The sequence below is a fragment of the Lissotriton vulgaris genome, chromosome 2_1, assembly GCF_964263255.1.
Source record: "Lissotriton vulgaris chromosome 2_1, aLisVul1.2, whole genome shotgun sequence".
NCBI classification, from domain to species: Eukaryota; Metazoa; Chordata; class Amphibia; order Caudata; family Salamandridae; genus Lissotriton; species Lissotriton vulgaris.
Window position 1 is genome coordinate 2,119,346,790 of NC_141687.1, and position 19,424 is coordinate 2,119,366,213.

The following is a 19,424-nucleotide window of genomic DNA, read 5'->3' on the forward strand; positions in this document are numbered from 1 at the left end:
ATGGAAGGAATCCACTGTCTGATAGATTTGTTGTTAAAAAATGACCAGTTAGTGAAATTGGATTTAAAGGATGAGTATTTCAAAGTGAGTGAGAAGTATTTACAGTACTGTTAGAGAGGCCAGTTGTACCAGTTTCAGTGTCTCCTGTTTGTACTTTCTTCAGCACCATGGCCTTTTACCAAGGTCATGAGAGTAGTGATGGCTTATTTATTAGGAGAGAGGAATGTGAATGATTGTTTACTTGTATGACATCCTAATGATGTAGCAAGACTTGAACGATTTGAAGAAAGATTTGCAACAGATAAAGAGCATGCTGGATCAATTAGAATGTATAGTAAACAGAGAAGACTACTATGGTACTGTTGGAAAGAGAATTATTAGTAGTGGCAGATATGCATTTACCACTGGCAATATTGCCACTAAAACGCTTTATGGCTCAGAACTGGTTTTAGAAAATTATTCTGATGCTCAATCCTTGGTGGCGTGGCTGCGAGCAGGCAATACATGTGTGTAAAGACTTTAAAAACACCAATTTAGTAAATAGTTAAGAAACACATAATAAAAATCCAACACCAATTTATAAAAATAGGAAATATTTTTATCTTTAAAATGACACCAACACGAAAAGAATCCACTCTGGGGAACCAGAGATATGAATTTAAGATTAGTCGCTTCCTAGAGCTTAGAAACCAACAGTGCCACTTTTGGACATTTGGTTGCTTCTGACACATTCACCTTTAGCAATTGTGATGGAGGATTTTTCACCAGACTAATGCAGCCTCATCCAGCAGGCTTGATCCTGAGAGGAACTCCTTCCTCTAGTTCCTCTTGCGGGTCCAAAGTACAATCCAAGGGCCTGGAATCTTCAATAAGGTCCTTGAAAGTTTGGGACTCAGTTCCAACAATCCACTTGGACAAAACCTTTACAAATCCACTGCTAGCACTCCAGGCTGAGGATTCTTTGTGGCGATGGTCCAGGTGAGCTCTGTTAACTTGCAGCTTGCAGGGAGTCCACTCTTTAATCCTTTTGAAGCAGGTTTGATCAATGTTCAGCGTGCAGGACCTGGTGAATGCACATCAAACTCTTCAGCGTGGGCCCTTCTGTTTCTCTTAGATTTCAAAAAGCAGATCTGACAGGCACTGCCTCTCTCAGATACTTATACAGCGTTCTCTGGGTTAAGTAGGAGGGCACACCTGTCCAATGAGGTGTAGGGCAACACCCCAGAGATTGACCACTTCCTCCAAAGTGTGGCACAATGCTAACCTTAAATGTACTATTCGTCCAAACTTCAATCTGTCAGAATTTTCAGCAGAGAGACTAGAGCTGTGAGGAAAAGTGTTCTTCTGATCGGCATCATTTGTACCGAGACTCCATAGCTTTTTCGTTGCCATCTTGTGTCAAACACTTTCACACGACCCACCTGGTCATTTCTGCTGATGCCTGAGGAAAATCTAACTAACACGACAACAGCCATCTTGCAGCCTGCATTACTGCCCAGGAACTGTCGCACACCCAACCCCCCCTGTTCTTGCTGTTCAACTGAAAGCCATGAGACACTCACACCCTGTGTAAATGATTTGTTTTCCATTTCCTGCTCCCAGCCTGGTAAACATCCTTGACACCGTGATCAGGTTATCTGGACAATGGTCTGACTGCTGGGCCTTGATCAGGGTGATTAAACAATGACCTGAAAGACCAGGCTCTGATCAAGGTGATTAAACAATGACCTGAAAGACTCAGCCTTGATCAAGTGGAGCGAACAATGATTTGTGTACCAAGCCTTGACCAGGTCACCATCTACAAACGTCGTCTGGATCTGGTTATCAACTGCAAACACTGCCCTGATAGAACAATGAACTAACAGCCAAAAGACTGAGATGAAAAAGTATATAAGGCTTGTAAGCTGCGGAGTAAAGCAGCAGCCTCCTCTGTCTTGTTTCTGACGAGCTTGGGACTCTGTTCCATAGCCCGGGCTATTTGAATAAATCTGGGTTCCTCCTCCAGACGAAGGCTCCTTTGTCTCCTTTTACTACGTATGAAGTGTATGGAAGGCTTGGGCGGTTCCCCCGCCGCCGAGACCCAGAAAGTGGGTTAATCCGGTTCTTCAGCTGGCTATTCACACCCCTAGGATGGCTAATCTCTATTGTTTCTCCTCCTTGCATCTGCTCATTACTTTCCTAAGCCGAGCATCTACCTTAGTTTAAAGAGGAGATTTATAAATGAAACTGATGTCCTTAGCTTGTCTTCCCCTTCCCTTGAAGAGCATTATTTTGCCTGACTCTGGTATTCGTATGTCCAGTAAGCTCTCCTCCCCAAGAGGCTTCCTAACCCAAGGGGTCATTTATCACCTCTTCAAAGCAGCCACGCATACCCAATTATCTCTGACCAATCAGGACAGCACTACAGGGTTGAATTTTGTCTTAAAGACAAAAAAGTCTTATAACTTCTGGTCTGTACATTTTAGAAGAAATTCAACAATACCATATTGATGGATTTATCATTACCATTCTTCAGAGTCCTATAATCCTAGCGTTAGGGCTTTTCTTTCTCCAGTTATTAACTTAAAACTTCCAATGTTAACCTATGGGCTGGGGATCTGCAATGTAAAAATTAACTGGGTAAGTTCTCCAATACCAGGGCCTATAAAACAGGTTTTATTAGGAACCTGCTTATACCTACAGGCCCCCCACCACTTGAAAGACTTTAGGGGTTCTGAATATAGCAAAATATTGCCGATCCTCCGAGCACAAAAGTCGATTTTGGGAAGCACTTTACTACAACATGGGGAGTGAAATATGCAATTTCACTAACCCCAGGGCGTATAAAAACATTTTTTTTTATAAAAGATTCTCCTTATACGTACCTGACCCCCCACCCCTGGAACACCTTGGGGAGACCCTGGGAGTACCCACCATGCCCAAACATTGTAGTTTGTTCATTTTAAGTGCACCAAAGACAAAAGTTGAGTTTGGGCACAATTTGCATTTTAAAAGCAGTCCTCCAAAACAGAGGTTAATTTTAAACTGACCGCAGGCTCCAGCAGTGCAAACATGAAAGTGCAGAAAAGGCTGCTGGCCTCTAAACTGCCTTGCCCTATTCTATACTAGGGGCTTACGGGTAATCTCAGCCCCCCCTGCCCTATTATGCACTAGGGCCTTATAGGGGAGGTCATGACAATCACAGGGGCACTCTAACCTATAGTGTACCCTAGTATATGTAAGTGTTTTCACTGTATTCTAAGTGTCTCTTTCACCATAGCACTGACCCTGGGCCTGGTTATGCAGAGCCCAGGGTCAGTCAGAGTCAGTTACCACCAGTACCAGTCCACAAAAAGTTAGTAGGTGTCCAGGGCACAGGAGGACTTTACAATAGGTACAGCCTCAAAGTTTGGAATTTTTAGGGTTCCTGATAGATACAGGAAAGTTGTTTTTGCAACTTCCAGGGAGAAAGGTGCAGATAAGGAAAGAGATATCTCAGGTTTTGAGAAGGGATTTCTTACTCTAAGATCTGGCTCAGATTATTGGATTATCATCATCTTCCATCCAAGCAATTATTCAAGGACCATTGCATTACCATGGTTTGCAAAGGTTTCAAAGGGGAAGCATTGAAGAATGGTTTTTGGTATGGGGACAGGATATTTCTGAGTGCAGAGGCAAAGGAGGAATTGTTTTGGTGGTTGGATAGTATGCAGGCGTGGAATGACAGCCATTTTTAGATGCGCCTGAGTTTTATTTTAGAGACCGATGCAAGACAAAGCGGTTGAGGAGCTCATTTGGGAGCACTGGAAACAAGAGGAATTCGTTCACAGGAGAAAAGAATGAAGCATATAAATTGTTTGGAATTAAGAGCAGGATTATATGCTTTGAAGAGTTTCAAAGCGATACTGAAAGGGCAGTCAGTTTTGATGAAACTGGACAATGTGCCAGCTGCAGTTTACCTCAACAAGTTGGGAGGAAGCAGATCCTGTGGTTTAGCAGAGCTGGCAAAGGATTTTTTAAGTTTTTGCTTGGAGCGCATGATTACTGTGAGAGAAGAATATTTACAAGGAGTAATGAATGTGTCAGCAGATTGGAATTTTCATCATTTGAGGTATTTCAGCAATTGGTAGTTGAATCATTGCTGTTTTTGCAAGAGCAATGACTTTTGGGGACCGTTAGAGGTGGATCTTTTTGCAAGCAGGGTGACTTGCCAGTTGCCAATTTATTACAACTGGATACCGGATCCAGAGGAGAGTGCCGAGGATACTTTTCAACAAGTTTGGAAGGGGAAGAAAGCTTATGCATTTCCTCCTTTTGCTATGTTACAGAGAGTATTGCTGAAGGTGCGAGAAGAAAGATGTCAAATAGTATTGAGGACACCGTTTTGGGAATCTTATGTATGGTTTCTGACTGTGATGGGAGTTGGCATGTGCAATATCTTTTTTGAGTCCAGTAGGAAAAGGTATTTTCAGAAATGGGGAAGGCTAGGAACATGCGTTGGTTCAGGAAGGAGTTTTGAACCTTCTAGTTCGGAAGGTGTCAGGAGATCTGGATGTTTGCAGGGGCTTTCGAGCCGGGCTTCAGAGTTATTGGAAGAATCATGGGTTCCAGGCACAAGGAAAAGATATAGAGGAATTTAAAGAGCCTGGGACAATTGGTGCATGGAGAGGAATTTGGATCCCGTGGAGGCTTCCATCGTGGATGTAATATATTTGTTTGTGGAGCATTATGAGAAGGGTTTGGAGTACAGGACTATGAACAGTTATAGGTCAGCATGCTGAAGTAGATGGTAGGTCAGTAGGTAGGAATGTCATGGTATGTATGATTATGAAGAGTATGAGGTTGAGGAGACCTCCCAGAGCACGATATGTAGTATTGTGGGATGTGAATCTGGTCTTACGGTTGTTTCAGGTGTAGCCTATAAATAAGAATTCAGAAATAAAGAGTCTTACAGAAAAAGTATCTTCTCTTATGTTTAGTATCATGTAGAAGATCTTCTGATGTTAAAGCCTTGAAGGTAAGTAGTAGGATTTACTGTCCAGAAGAAGTACATTTTGAAATATGGAAGAGAACAAAACCATGTCCGAGTCAGTCTTTTATCCTAGATTTTCGCAAAATTCTTAGCTGTGGGTTGTGGATTGTCCACATGTGTGTGGAAACAGAATGTGAAGAGAGAATGTTAGAACATAGGAGTCATGGAGAAAAGCAATTATTGATTTCATATGATAAACCACATAAGGCGGTACGTTCTGCAACTATAGCAAGGTGGGTGCAAGACATTATGTGCAAGCAGGTGTTGATGTGAACATGTTTAAACCGCATTTTCTGAGAGGTGCTATGGCACGTAAACTATATTAGTCTGGAGGATGTTTGGAAGAAATACTTAAGTCAGCTGATTGGTCAAATTATGGGACTTCTACAAAGCGTTATTTTAGACCAACAGAGCAAGTGTGTTGATGCACGACTTTCAACATACATAATGGTACCCTCCGGTCTTGAAATTAAATGGCGATTCTCAAAATGAAATGAAAAAAGAATAAAGATTTCATTAAAGCCACGGAGGCTTACATTATTCCTCCGCCTCATCCCAGATATTGGAGAAGTAAAAAAAAAAACTTTCAAAAAGGTACATGGAAGATCTAATAAAAGGAGGTAATTGTTAATTTTGAGAAAAAATTTAATTTTATTGGAATCTGTAAAAATCATTTTGTGAATAATATAATGAGTGTTGTTTCCTATCGCTCAGCATTTTTTTAGACATTAGTAGAATAAACCAAAGGGAACTGAATGTTGTTTGTATTTTTAGAGAGAATCCATAGAGAAAAGGAGAAGAGGATTAATGACAGTGGATAGCTAGCAAAGCAAGGGGACAAGAAGATAAGTTTTTAGGCGCACTTAAAGAGGAGGAGAGTTCTGAGAGGAGATTATATATGACAGTGGTGTTCTAACTCTAGATAGTATTTTCTTTAAAGGTTCTGTAGCAAAGTGGCATTAAAACGTTACACGCATAATTATATCCTCCCTTTATTTAATGAAATCTAGATTCTCTTTTCATTTCATTTGGAGAATCGCCATTATAAAGACATTGAATGCAGTTCATGACCTTGTAGAAGTACAAAGATCAACAAATAGTGAGGATAATATGCCCGCTTCCAATATGGAATTACTTATGATTACTCTGGGTACAAGATATATGCTATGCAAATGGGAACCGCTTGCAAACCTTTGAGTCAGATATGGTAGGCAAGGATATGTTTTAGAAGATAATATCTCTCTGGTACAACCTTCTCTACTTTAAACAAAACTGGATTGATGTCTAAGAAGATTCCAGCACCTTAGAAATGTAAGATGACTTATCAAAACATTTATATCTTTGTGCTTGGATTAACATGTTATGAGATTTGTACATTTAAAAAAATCATTTTAAAAAGCAACCTGCTCTATCTTCTTTCTTAAACCTTAGGTCATGTTATCTGGCATCAACCGGCATACTTTACTATCAGGGCCTACCGACTTCTTATTTTATTTTTCTCTTCAATTGTTCTACTTTTAGTAATTTATGATTTGTTATTGTTTTCTTAAAATAAATCTTAGACACAATCTTTGAAGTTTCTGACCTCTCATTCCAGCAATGCTTGTGATGCAGAAATACTAAGAAATTCTCCGTTTATGAAGGCATGGTCTTTTGTTCAAAATGTTTTGCAGTGTCCGTGATATGGATCAATCTCCCAAAAAAACAAAAGGGGAAGAAATCACTGGATGACCATTATATGCAAAATTAGCATTGTGCATGGTCCATATTTGGTCTTTTTATTATAAAGCCCACAGGCCAACATGTGACCCCCGATTCTCCTCAAACGGCCAATGAAGTCCTACTTAGAATGTGTATGTAAAATTTTGATTATGAGCTCTGTTAGCTGGTTAAATGATCAGGAAGGCAGGTGGCATATGCTGTACTGTCCTGACAAGGAGTAGTTTCTGTCCTGTAATTACAGTTCTGTAGTAGGGGTATCTCTGTTATAGTCATAATCTAGGGAAGAGTCCCGCCCATGTGCATGGACCCCGGAGCAATCAAAAATAATCTCTTAAGGTGTCAAAAAACGCAGCACTGCACAGACCCTTAAGAGAGAATTAAAGACAGATAATGCAACCTATAAAACCAGGCTACACTGTCCAGTACTTCAACTAGAAATTCCACCAAAAATCCACAAACAGCAAAGTCTGTCCAGATTTCCCTTGCCTCAGCAGCAAAACCCCTCTGGAATGATAGAGAAGAAGACCTGGACAGACAAGCCCCATAGGCTGCCATTATGTGGCTCAGAACAGGATACTGTGCCTTTAAGAGAACTTTCCAGAACTTCACAGAATGCACTGCAGGTCCCTTTTAATTTCAGTTCTTTTTGAAGGCGTAACACCCCAGACTTGTAGCATTCCTTACATGAATATTTCTCTCTACCGGGGAGGAGGGCGGGCGCTTGTGACTATAACAGAGATACCCCTACTACAGAACTGGAGTTACAGGACAGAAACTACTCCTTCTGTAGTAGGGAATCTCTGTGTATAGTCATAATCTAGTGAATAGAATGGCAAGCCCATCCCCACACCAAAGCGGCGGTGGGGAACGAGAATTAACACCACTATTGTGCGAACAGATTTCGCAGCGAAGACTGCCCAACCTGAGCGTCTGCCCTGGCATCAGTGTCCAGGCAGTAATGCTTAGCAAAGGTATGGACCGACTTCCAAGTGGCCGCCTTGCAGATTTCTGCAATTGTAACATTACGGAGCAAAGCCGTCGTGGCAGCTTTGCCCCTGGTGGAATGAGCCTTAGGTTTACCCCCTAAGGTCTTATTAGCTTTTTGGTAACACAGCTGTATTTAGGATACAATCCACCTAGAGGTGGACTGTTTAGAGCTAGCAAGACCCGTCCTGACTGATCTATAATTGATAAACAATTGGTCTGACCTACGAATATCTTTGGTTTTATCCAGATAAAATGTCAACACCCTCCTAACATCCAGGGAATGTAAAGACCTTTCCGTTGGAGATGAAGGATTCTGAAAAAACGTAGGCAAAGTTATGGTCTGGTTGACATGAAAATCAGAAATAACTTTGGGAAGAAATTTAGGGTGAGTAGGCATAACAACCTTAGCAGCATGAAATTCAGTATAAGGTTCTTGGCAACACAACGCCTTAATTTCACTCACCCTGCGGGCCGATGTAATGGCCACGAGGAACGCCGCCTTCCAGGACAGGTGCTGCAACGAAGCCTTATGAATAGGTTCATAAGGCTCCTTCATCAATCTGGACAGTACCACATTCAATTCCCATGAAGGCGAAGGAAGCCGGACAGGAGGGAATACTTTCTTCAAGCCTTCCAAAAAATCTTTGATAACAGGGATCTGGAAGAAGGAAGTCTGTCAAGGGCATTTCCTGTAGGCAGTCAATGCAGCTAGATGAACCTTAATGGAATGAACATTAAGGTCAGACTGCGCCAAATGTAGAAGGTAAGGAACGATGACGTCGTCCTTGCACGTCGTCGGGTCATAGTTCTTGGACTTGCACCAGCTACAGAACCTCTTCCACTTGTAAGCATAGGAAGTCCGAGTGGAAGGTCACTTAGCCCCTTTCAGTATTCCCATGCAATCTTCGGGTAGATTCAAATGGCCATATTGCACTATCTCAGGAGCCAAGCCGCCAAACTCAAAGACGAGAGGTTGGGGTCCAACATGTGCCCTCCGAACTTCGTGAGAAGGTCCTGCCTGCACGGCAGGCGTATGTGCGGAAGGAGAGACCGGTGAAGCAGGTCCGTGAACCACCACTGCCTGGGCCATTCCGGGGCAATCAGGATCATCCGCGCCCTGGACTGGGACAGCTTGATAAGCACCGCCGGAATCAGGGGAATAGGTGGAAAAGCGTACAGAAAGATGTTCGACCAGTTGATCCATAGCGCATTCCCCAGCGTCCCCTGCTGGTAGTACCTGGAGGCAAAGTCTCGGCATTTGCTGTTTTCGGCGGTGGCGAACAGATCTACGTTTGGAGTCCCCCACCTTGCGAAGACTTCTCCTAGTACTTCATCGTTTATGATCCATTCGTGGTTTTCCTGAATCAGTCTGCTCAGTGAGTCCGCCTGAACATTCTGCACACCTGGCAGATGGGTAGCCGTTATCGTCAGTCCTCTGGCCAGAAGCCAGTGACAGATTGCCTGCGCCTCCTGCGACAGAGTGTGTGATCTCGAGCCCCCCTGCTTGTTGAGGTAATACATCGTGGTCGTATTGTCCATCTGTACAAGCAGAGAGTTGGTCTGGAAGGACGGATAAAATGAAAATTGCACTTGTATAGCGCTAAAACTACCCGGAGGCCTCGTAGCGCTTGTGACTGAATTTGCTTAACGCGGGCTCAGGGCAGGTCAGCAGAATTTGGCGTACAAGTGTGTTTTCAAGGCTTTCCTGAAGGACAGGTGGTTACTGTTGCCTCGAAGGAATAGAGGGAGGGTGTTCCAGAGTTTGGCCGCAGTATGGGAGAAAGAGCGGCCTCCCCATCGAGCTTTCCTGACTCTGGCGGAAGTGGCCAGCCGGAGGGTGCAGGAGCGGAGGGAACGGGACGGGACGTAGGGAGTAGCCAAGGGATGCAGAATGGCGGGGCCTGTGCGATGAAAGGCTTTGTGTAGGATACACTTAGCCTTAAATTGTACTCTTGCCACTATAGGGAGCCAGTGAAGCTCCCTTAGGGCATTCCTCGCTGACTGCCAGCGAGGGAGGTTATAGAGTAGGCGGGCCGCACTATTTTGTGTGACTTGGAGCTTCTGGGTGGCAAAGGTCGGAGCTCCCATGTAGAGGGCATTCCCGTAGTCCAGGCGGGAGAGTATAAGGGCCTGGACCAGGATCCTCCTTGCCTGGAATGGGAGCAGAGGGAGCACCTTCCGCAACATCCTCATAAGCCCAAAGCAAGTGGCGGCGTTCTTTGTGGCTTGGACTGAAAAGTCCAAAGCTTTATCGAACCAGATCCCGAGGCTTTTTATGTGGGACTTGGGGACGGGGGGCAGGCCCAAACATGGTGGCCAGGTGGATGCAAGAACAGAGGGAGAAGGATTGCCCAATAGGATGACGTCTGTCTTCTCCCCGTTCAGTTTTAGGCAGGAAGATTGCATCCATCTGGCAACAGCCTCCAGACAGGGGCCTAAGGTGTGGGACGATCCCTCAGAGTGGTCCAGAGAGACCACCAGTTGGGTATCGTCCGCGTAGGTGACGATACGCACACCGAAGGGATGGACTATCCTGTCTAGGGGTTCCATGTAGGCATTAAACAGGGTAGGACTCAGGGAGGAGTCCTGAGGGACCCCACACCTGAGTGGGTGTTTAGGAGACACCGCCTCGCCCTCAAAGACCTGGAAGAAACGGTCAGCCAGGAAGGATGTCAGCCATTCCAGGGCCGCGCCCGACACGCCCATGTCCGCCAGTCGTTGTAATAGCGTGACATGGTTCACCGTGTCGAACGCGGCGCTGAGATCTAAAAGGATGATGGCGACTTTTCCACCCCGGTCCAGCACAGCTCTTGCCTCTTCCGTCACCGCTAAGAGAGCAGTTTCAGTCCCAAGCAGAGGACGGAACCCTGTCTGAGAGGCCTGCAGAAGACTATTAGACTCCAGATAGTTAGTCAAGGTGTTATTTACGTGCCTCTCTAGCAGTTTGCTCAGCCAGGGGAGTAAGGAGATAGGACGGTAGTTCGCCAAGTTGTTCTGGTCAAGGTTGGGCTTCTTCAACAGGGCCCTCACCATCGCGCACTTCCATGAAGGTGGTACGGATTTAGAGGTGATGGATGTGTTGAGAACGTCCAATATGACCGGGCGAATAATGTCCATGACCTTAGTGAGGGTCTGAGGGGGTGCTGGATCGTTGGGGGAACCAGAGGTGATTTTGGGGGTGAGTTTATCCAAGGCAGGAATGTCCAAAAGTGGTATTGTATCAAGCGTACAAAGGACAGAGGAATCGGAGGTTGTAGATACGAGGGGTTCCGTATCATTGTTAGCGTCCCTGAAGGAGGAGTATATGGCCTCGATTTTTTGGGAAAAGAAAACGCATTTGACAATTTTAAAAATTTCCCTTGGGGCATTAGCGGCTGCATTAATTTTGCCACCGTAAAAAGAAGCTTGTGCCACCTTTATATCCTGTTTGTAGAGCTTAATGGCAGCTCTATATTCAGTTTTCCTGAGTTGGGAGTAGTCCTGTCTCCAGGCTCTCTCGATTTTCCGGCAAGCTAGTTTCATGATCTTAAGGGCAGGTGTGTACCATGGAGCTGCTTTGGGTCTTTTGATGGAGTTACTAGATTGTATAGGAAGGACCAGATCGAGTGTGCTAGAGATCCAGCCATCGAAATTGTTGGTGGCTGTGTTGGGATTCGTAACCTTCCTAGGTGGGTCTCTAGCAAGGGTGTCTTCCCATGCAGGGAGGGGGATTGAGGACCACTTCCTACTTCGATGTCTAGCAGGATAGAGAATCGAGGGAGGGGGGTTTGTGCGCCACATGAAAGGTATCAAAAAGTGGTCGGTCCAGGGTAGTCGTGTAGGGGGATCCACCACAAGAGCGTCTATATTGCTATAGATGTGGTCAAGAAGATGACCCCTATTATGGGTTACGTGAAAGCCCTTTTGATGTAGATCTAAGGCTTGTAAGTTGGAGCGAAGATTATTGACTGTAGTGTCGTGAGGATCATCTAGATGTAAGTTAAGATCCCCCAACAGAGAGAAAGGGAGAGAGAAAGGACTTCAGTGCCAAGTGAACAGCTCTGAGTTCCAGGAAATTAATGTGATACGGTGACTCCATCGGGGACCACGCTCCTTGAATCTGTAAGTCTCCGGAGAGCGCCCCCCAACCATGGAGAGAAGTATCTGTCACGATAGTCTGCGTGGGAATGTCCTTGTGGAAGGGAACCCCTCTGAGGAGATTCTCCGCTGAACACCACCACTTCAGAGACTGAAGAGCATGCAGAGACAGTCGTATATTGTCGTCCCAAGACCCTTTCCTCTGATCCCACTGATCCTCCAAGCACTCCTGCTACGGTCTCATGTGCAGTCGTGTGTGTGGCGTTAGGAAGATACAAGAGGCCATCGATCCCAGTAGAGAAGACACAAAGAGCCTGAGCCTTCCGAAGGAGTGATAATTGTCGCTCCTCTGAAGGAGACACGCTTGCTGACTGAGTATTGATGGAGGCTCCCAAGTACTGAAGGCACTGGATCGGAGTCGGTACAGACTTGGAGATGTTGATGTGCAACCCCAGCTTGTTCAAGAGAACGCACGTCTTCTGGAAGTGTGCTTGAGCTTCCGAGAAACAGGAGGCCTTGCTCAACCAATCGTCCAGGTACGGGTAGACAAACACCTTGTTCTTCCTGAGGTGTGCTGCTACCACTGCCATGCACTTTGAGAATGTTCTTGGCGCAGACTTCAGTCCGAATGGCAGTACTGTGTACTGATAATGATTGGCGCCGACTTGGAATCGCAGGAACTTCCTGTGTTTGTGTGCAATGGGCACATGGAAGTACGCATCTTGTAGGTCTATAGCACATAGCCAGTCTCCCTGTTGCAACTGAGGATAAATCTGATGCAACGACAGCATGCAAAACTTCTCTCTGCGAATCCACTTGTTTGCCTGTCGCAAATCCAGAATGGGCCTGAACTCATTCTTGTCCTTCTTGCGAACCAGGAAGAACTGGGAGTACAGACCTCTTCCTCTTTGAGACAGAGGTACGTCTTCTATCGCCCTTTTCCTTAACAGGATATCGGCCTCCGCCTGGCGCTCGCGCAGCAGACACTGCGCGCTGACCGGAGGAGTTGATGGAGGGGGGCTGGTGAACCGAAGACTGTATCCATTGCAAACAATATTCTGCACCCACTTGTCCTGAGTAATTTTTCTCCACTCTGCCTGAAAAAGTTGAACGCTTCCCCCCACCGGAGTGGGTAACGGATGCAGGGGAAGTAAACGCTCAGGGCCTAGACCCGGCTGGGCCTTTGGTCGCTGTGGAGGACTGTTGGCCGCCTCTGCCTTTCTGGCACTTCTGGAAAGGTCTTCGGAACTGCTGCTGTTGTTGCTGCTGCTGTCCCGAAGTCTGGCCACACCCTCTGCCCGGTCCACCGAACCGTCTCTGGAACGGGCGGTAAGATTTCTTGGTATCCTTGGGCTTTTCCAGACCCACAGCCGTGAGCGTTTCGGCCTCCGCCTTCATGCGGGCCATTTCGTCATCTGCATGTTTTCCAAACAGGGTTTCACCAGAGAATGGTAAATTGGCAACCCTTTGTTGTGCGTCAGGCTTCAGCGACGTGAGGCGGAGCCATGCGCGTCTTCGCTGGTTAACTTCATGGCAGTAACCATGCGCCGCCAGGAGGGAAGAATCGGCTGCAGCACTGATGACCTGATTCGCCACCAACATCCCCTCATTCAACACCTCTTGGAAATCTTCTCTTTTGTCCCGAGGCAGGTGTTCTACAAACTGCTGGAGGGATTCCCAGAGGGCTCGGTCATACCGCCCTAACACGACTGTGGCACTCGCCGCTTTCATGGAAGTCACTGATGTCCCACAAACCTTCCTCCCCGACGAGTCCAGACATCTAGATTCCTTATCTGGTGGGACTGTGGATGACCAAGTGGTGGCATGCAGCTTCCGAGCCGCCGTCACTATCACAGAGTCTGGCGGAGGGTCCACCCTCAGAAAAGCCGGATCCGAGTCGGGAGCCCGGTATTTCTTCTGGAGTCTCGAGGTGGCCGCCTTAGTCACCGCCGGAGTGAGAAACAGGTCCATGGCCGGATCCTCCAGGCCCGGCACCAGTGGTAGTAATGGCCGAGACAGATGTTTCAGGTGCTGCGTCTCGAAGATCACCGATGTTTTCGGCGGGGGCACCGTCAACGAGATGCCCAACTTCGCTTCACCCCTCAACAGGACATCATAGAAGGACACAAGATCGTCAACCGGTGACACCCTTGTCTCCGGCGACCCAGACAACGTCGGTGAATAGTCCCTGGTCTCTGAAGACCCCGTATGCGAACGGGACCTGCGCCTCCTGTGGCATCGTCTCGATCGCGTGGATGACCTGTTGTGACTCCGCGATCGCTCCCTCCTCCTGGAACGAGATCGCGACCTCCCAGTTCGTGGACGCTCCACAGGTCTCCGAGGAGGCGTCTTCCGTGGCCTATCCAGGGGGTTCGGCTTAGGCGTCCCCTTAGGAGGTGTAGGGAGGCGAGGCAGCGACTCCGACCTCGGCGGAACAACAGGTGGTACTTCCAGCCGAGGTACGGACTGAGGAGGCGGAGGTGGTGGTGGCCGCGATGGCGGGAGTTGTGGAAGAGGAGGATTGCTGGAAGGAGCCTCCTTAGGTAGAGGTGGAGGAGGTGGGGGCATCTTCGGCCGAGGTGGTGTATAAACCACCGAGTAAACCGAGCCCGGTGACTTCTTCGGGGGAGGGGACTGCGAACCAGCCCCTCCAGTCGGTGTTCGTCATCTCCGGCGTCCTCCCCCAGATCCAGCGTGACTTTTGGTGCCAGAACTCTTTCTGCGCCGCTTAGGAGAGTTGGAAAGTCTCAGAGACGCTGATCTCTTTTTTCTCGACGCCGAGCGTCGCTTCTCCGGAGTCGAACATTGCCTCCGTGACTCCGGCGTCGAACGCCGCCTCTGCGACGTCGAACGCTTCTTCCTCGACGCTGAACGCCGCCTTTGCGACGTCGAACGTTCAGTCCTCGACGACGAGCGTCGACTCCTTCTCGACGCCGACTGCTTTCTCGGGGTCCTCGACGTAGAGGATCTCCTCGACGCCGACCGTCTTCTCGACGGCGACCGGCGGTATCGCCTCGACGGCGAGCGCCGACGTCTGCCGGTCTTTCTTCGGCGTCGATGGCTCGACGCGGACGACGACGACGAAGACTCTGTCAACGGTGATCTTGACGGCGGCCTACCCAGGCCCTTCGACGTTAATCCTTCACGCCGTCTCGACCCGGAACCCCGGGGAGATGGGGAACACACGTCGTCATCCCTCTCGCGTCGTCGTTGAGGCAATTGACGCTGACGGAGACCAGGACCTTTTGCTGGGCTTCCTGCCTCTGGGGAGCCCCCCAGAGGCCTTAGCAGGGGCAGAGGGAGCCTTCCCAGCCTGCCCAGACCCACCTGCAGCCTGAAGTCGTCTCTCCTCTAGGCCTTGCAGCCAACTCTTCAGCCTTTCCCTCAGAGTCCTTGCTGAAAAGTTCTGGCAGATGTCACATTCTTCAGGGGCATGTGCAGCAGGGAGACAGAGGATGCAGTGGATCCGACTTGGACTTCTTCCTTCCACATTCTGGGCACTTGTCGAAGAGAGCAGGCTTTTTAGGGCTCAATACACAGAAGTGAAGAAAAACAACAAGCACACAAACTGAAACACTTTTAAACATCAAAAGTGCACGAAATTCCAATAAACCCTTGAAAAGGGAGAGCTCAATGCTCCAGGGTCCTGCTAGCAGGAGCCGGAAAAAAGAACTGAAAGTAAAAGGGACCTGCAGTGCATTCTGGGATACTGGAAAGTTCTCTTAAAGGCACAGTATCCTGTTCTGAGCCACATAATGGCAGCCTATGGGGCTTGTCTGTCCAGGTCTTCCTCTTTATCATTCCAGAGGGGTTTTGCTGCTGAGGCAAGGGAAATCTGGACAGACTTTGCTGTTTGTGGATTTTTGGTGGAATTTCTAGTTGAAGTACTGGACAGTGTAGCCTGGTTTTATAGGCTGCATTATCTGTCTTTAATTCTCTCTTAAGTATCTGTGCAGTGCTGCATTTTTCGACACCTTAAGAGATTATTTTTGATTGCTCCAGGGTCCACGCACATGGGCGGGATTATTCACTAGATTATGACTATACACAGAGATCCCCTACTACAGAAATCTGTCTGCAGAGATGTGATTGGAGGGATACCAGCAGGCGGTGGGATCCATATCATTCATGCACACAAACTCGCACACATTGGTGCTCATCAGTCCTGCTTGTCAGACCAGGAACCCTGGACACAGAGCAGGCAGGATCAAGCTTTGGCCTCTTCCATTACAATGCTCAACCTAAGTTCTTTGAGATTATTCATTCAATTAACACAGAGGGACTCTGAAGCTGAGAGCTTTCAAAAGGTGTGCATTTCCTTCATTTTCAGACATGTCTTCAAGGCTTTAGTATAATAACCAGTTAAAAAATAAAATAAGAGATTGCGTCATGAACCTAATTTCTTTGTTTTATTGCAAATAATCCAATTAGGTAAATATCTGGCATCATCTGGAGTTTATATATATTTTTTTTTCTGCTGCTGCAAACCCTTGGGGCAAGTTTGGGTGTACAACTAACAGGTGCCGGTCTGTTGAAACTGAGCAGCAATAAAAGTCTGTGTAATCTGTGTTGCATTCTTCCAAGTAAGTGTCCATGTTTTCCGGCCAGGCATAGTTTAGATTTGATTGTTGGGACATCTGCCAGTCAACCCAGGGCCTTCGGTTTCAAATATGGCACTCCTCAGAGGGACTATTCTCTGTGCATGTCAGGAGAGCTCACCATGTTGTACGTGAGAGAGCACATGCCCTTATACCACAAACATGGAGGCGATTCAGGCCTCTGTTTACTCATTCAATCATCTGTCTCTAAGATGGCTCCAGGAGTACAGCTTCAGCATCAACTAAGTCCAAGAAACTAGGTTGAGTTACGAACAGAAAGCTCCTCTCATAACACGGATAAAGTATGTGGGATACATTGTAATCTCCAACCAGTCAGCTAAACACTACACCCAGACAGCCTTAAAAACTCACTACAATTGTTCAAAGCTGTATTTAAAGGCATGACTAAATTCCAAGGAGACTATGTCTAGATCTTTTCAATTGAGTTCCCCCAATGTGTTGTATAATAATTGTATGTATTTGTCGAGAGTGCTCTGAAAATAAATATATCCATTTTGTTAAGGGTTGGCATAAGAGTGATTGAGCGTTTCTATGTGCCACTGAAAGACAATGCTCTTCTCTCACTGCAAAGGTAGAGAAGCATATTTCTTAACTGTTTTAAGTCTATGATCTAATGAGAAGGTCCATTTATGATCTATGGAGAAGGTGACTATATGGTAACTCAAGGCTGCTCTTCAAAGTCAAAACACGCCATAACTGTCTTGAACATTTACCAGAGAACTTGAACTCTGTTGAACTAGGATTAGCCAAATCAATCCTGTAATTAAACTTGTCATTCTAATTCGTGCGAGTCAGTGAGCTGGAACGTAGCGTGGCACCGAGTTCAGAATTTGAATGGAATCCGGTCCATAAACTGCGAGGCGAACGGACACGGGTAGGCCCGACGGCCTTCCACGACTTTCCCGATCGAAAAGAGTTTTTTGTATTAATAAGATACGAGGGGAAAAGGGAACACGCGATCGAAAACAAGACCGTCAAGGGTAAGTGGATTGTGCAACGTGGGGAAACCGAGAAACGGTGTCAAACCGGAATGCAGTAATTCACATCCGAACCCAATGGCGGAAAAAAAAATCTAACAATGGAGTTGATGCCTATGCACACTATCACCAAAAGGAGGAGTCACCTTCCTCGTGACTGGAAAGACTTCTTCGAAGATAAATAACTTGCAAACATCCGGACCAAACACTAGATGGCAGGAGTATGCAAAGCATGTGATCTACCGCTCCCATGCCTCGAACAAAAAAGTTATACTTCTCCCTTTGCTACTAGATGGCATAATATTCAAATTATGAAAGATCTCATCCAGCAAACTAATCACTTTCAGCAAAGAAATGGTTGTAATCATGGTGCGAGCCTTCTATACAAGGTAGACAGGGTTGTTGTAAAAGTTTGGTGAGGCCGAGGTGCGATTTCAGAATGAATGTCGTCTCGGCTCTGGAAAAAACAATAACTGTAATAATGATGGAAAGCTATGGGGATAGATTGAAAACTATCATTTTTGTCTAACAAGGAAATGATCAATTATTGTCTATCTGAATGTATCAGCCTAGTCAACAGTTCAGTTTATTCACAATGCCAAATACACTGGTGCATATTACACTTTTCACTTCTTAGAAATTTTCTTTGTTTCGTTGACAAATATATCAACTTTATAGGGTTTCTGATAAAGTACTTTCCAGAGAACAAACAAGTGGTTTGTACTTCAAATTTCTTAGCAAGCTTATCAATTGATGGATTAGAGGCGTACGACGGAACGAATGTCAGATGGGAAAGAATTTGAAGGTTAAGGTGAAGCAGGTTAAAGGAACAAAGGCAGAAATCTTGCACTATGTACGGCGCTAAAAAGGAGAATTTGTGTAGTCAAGAGAAGAATAATAAAAGAATAATAAAAGTTTGAACAAGAAGTTTAGCGGCATAGAATATGAGTGATGTATAGATTAACAAGCTGAAAGCAAGTGCAGGAAATCAACTAGTCACACTTAACGCATAGGTTAAGCATAACACCAAGATTATAAACATATGGACAGAATGATGGAGGAGAGAGAAATTGTGGATAAGATTGGGAATAATCGGGGAACTTAACGACTTAAGTTTTAGAAGGAATGATGTGAAGAGAAACAGATGGCTTCTAGAGTTAAGACTCAGCTGACAATAAGAAATAGAATGATGCAGTGTAAATGTGAGAGGCTGGAGATTGTAAGTAACATCTAAAAGAAGAGATGCCTGAAGAAAATAAACGGGTGTCTATTCTTAGAGCAGAAGAACGGTGCCCTGGGCAGCAATAGGGAGGAGAGGAATGGTCAGACAGGAGTAACCAAACCAGGATACTGAGTAGATGTGCTTGGAAAGATTGGACAGTTGACCTATATACCAAGTGAGCACTGTTTGCCGAGGAGTAGTGGAACAATAATCTAAAAATCGAAGGAAAAATCAAGAAAGATATTTAGGGAATAGCTTGGAATGTCCTGCAGAGATAATGTAGTTAGAGACAAAAGGGGGAAATCAGTTCTTTTTGGTCAGTGGCAAACAGGAATCACTTTGAAACTGTGAATGTGACAAGCGAGAAGTAAGCTAAGAAGACAGTAAGATATGACCAGCTCATTTGAGAAGTTTGAACTTAAACAGCCTTGATAACGTAAGAGGATGAGAGAAGTGATGAGTGACAGGCATTTAACGAGTGGCTAAGAGTTACCGAGGGTGATAGTGGAGTTTAGGTACTAATCAGTATATGGCAGCATGCTGCAATATGATTTGTATAAAGGGTGTTTTGAGAAGTGCTGTTTAAAAAACACAAAGTCACTATATTTCATAGAGTAAACCATCTATATTTAACTACAAACAGAGAGAGAGAGAGAGAGAGAGAGAAAGTCACTATATTACATAGAGTAAACCATCTGTATTTAACTACAAACGTTCCACCACTTTGTTGAAGAGTGATTGTGGAGGAGAGAGAGAGACCGACTTGAATGTAAAGTTGAAAAGATATATTCTACACTGGATGGTGATAA

At 45.9% G+C, this 19,424-nt stretch overlaps 1 protein-coding gene across 6 annotated transcripts in view; it reads right to left on the reverse strand.

Annotated features, from left to right (window-relative positions):
* The window catches only part of TJP1 (tight junction protein 1), a 707,329-nt gene that overhangs the window by 328,814 nt on the left and 359,091 nt on the right, over positions 1-19,424 (reverse strand). The gene's annotated exons all lie outside the window — the stretch shown is intronic.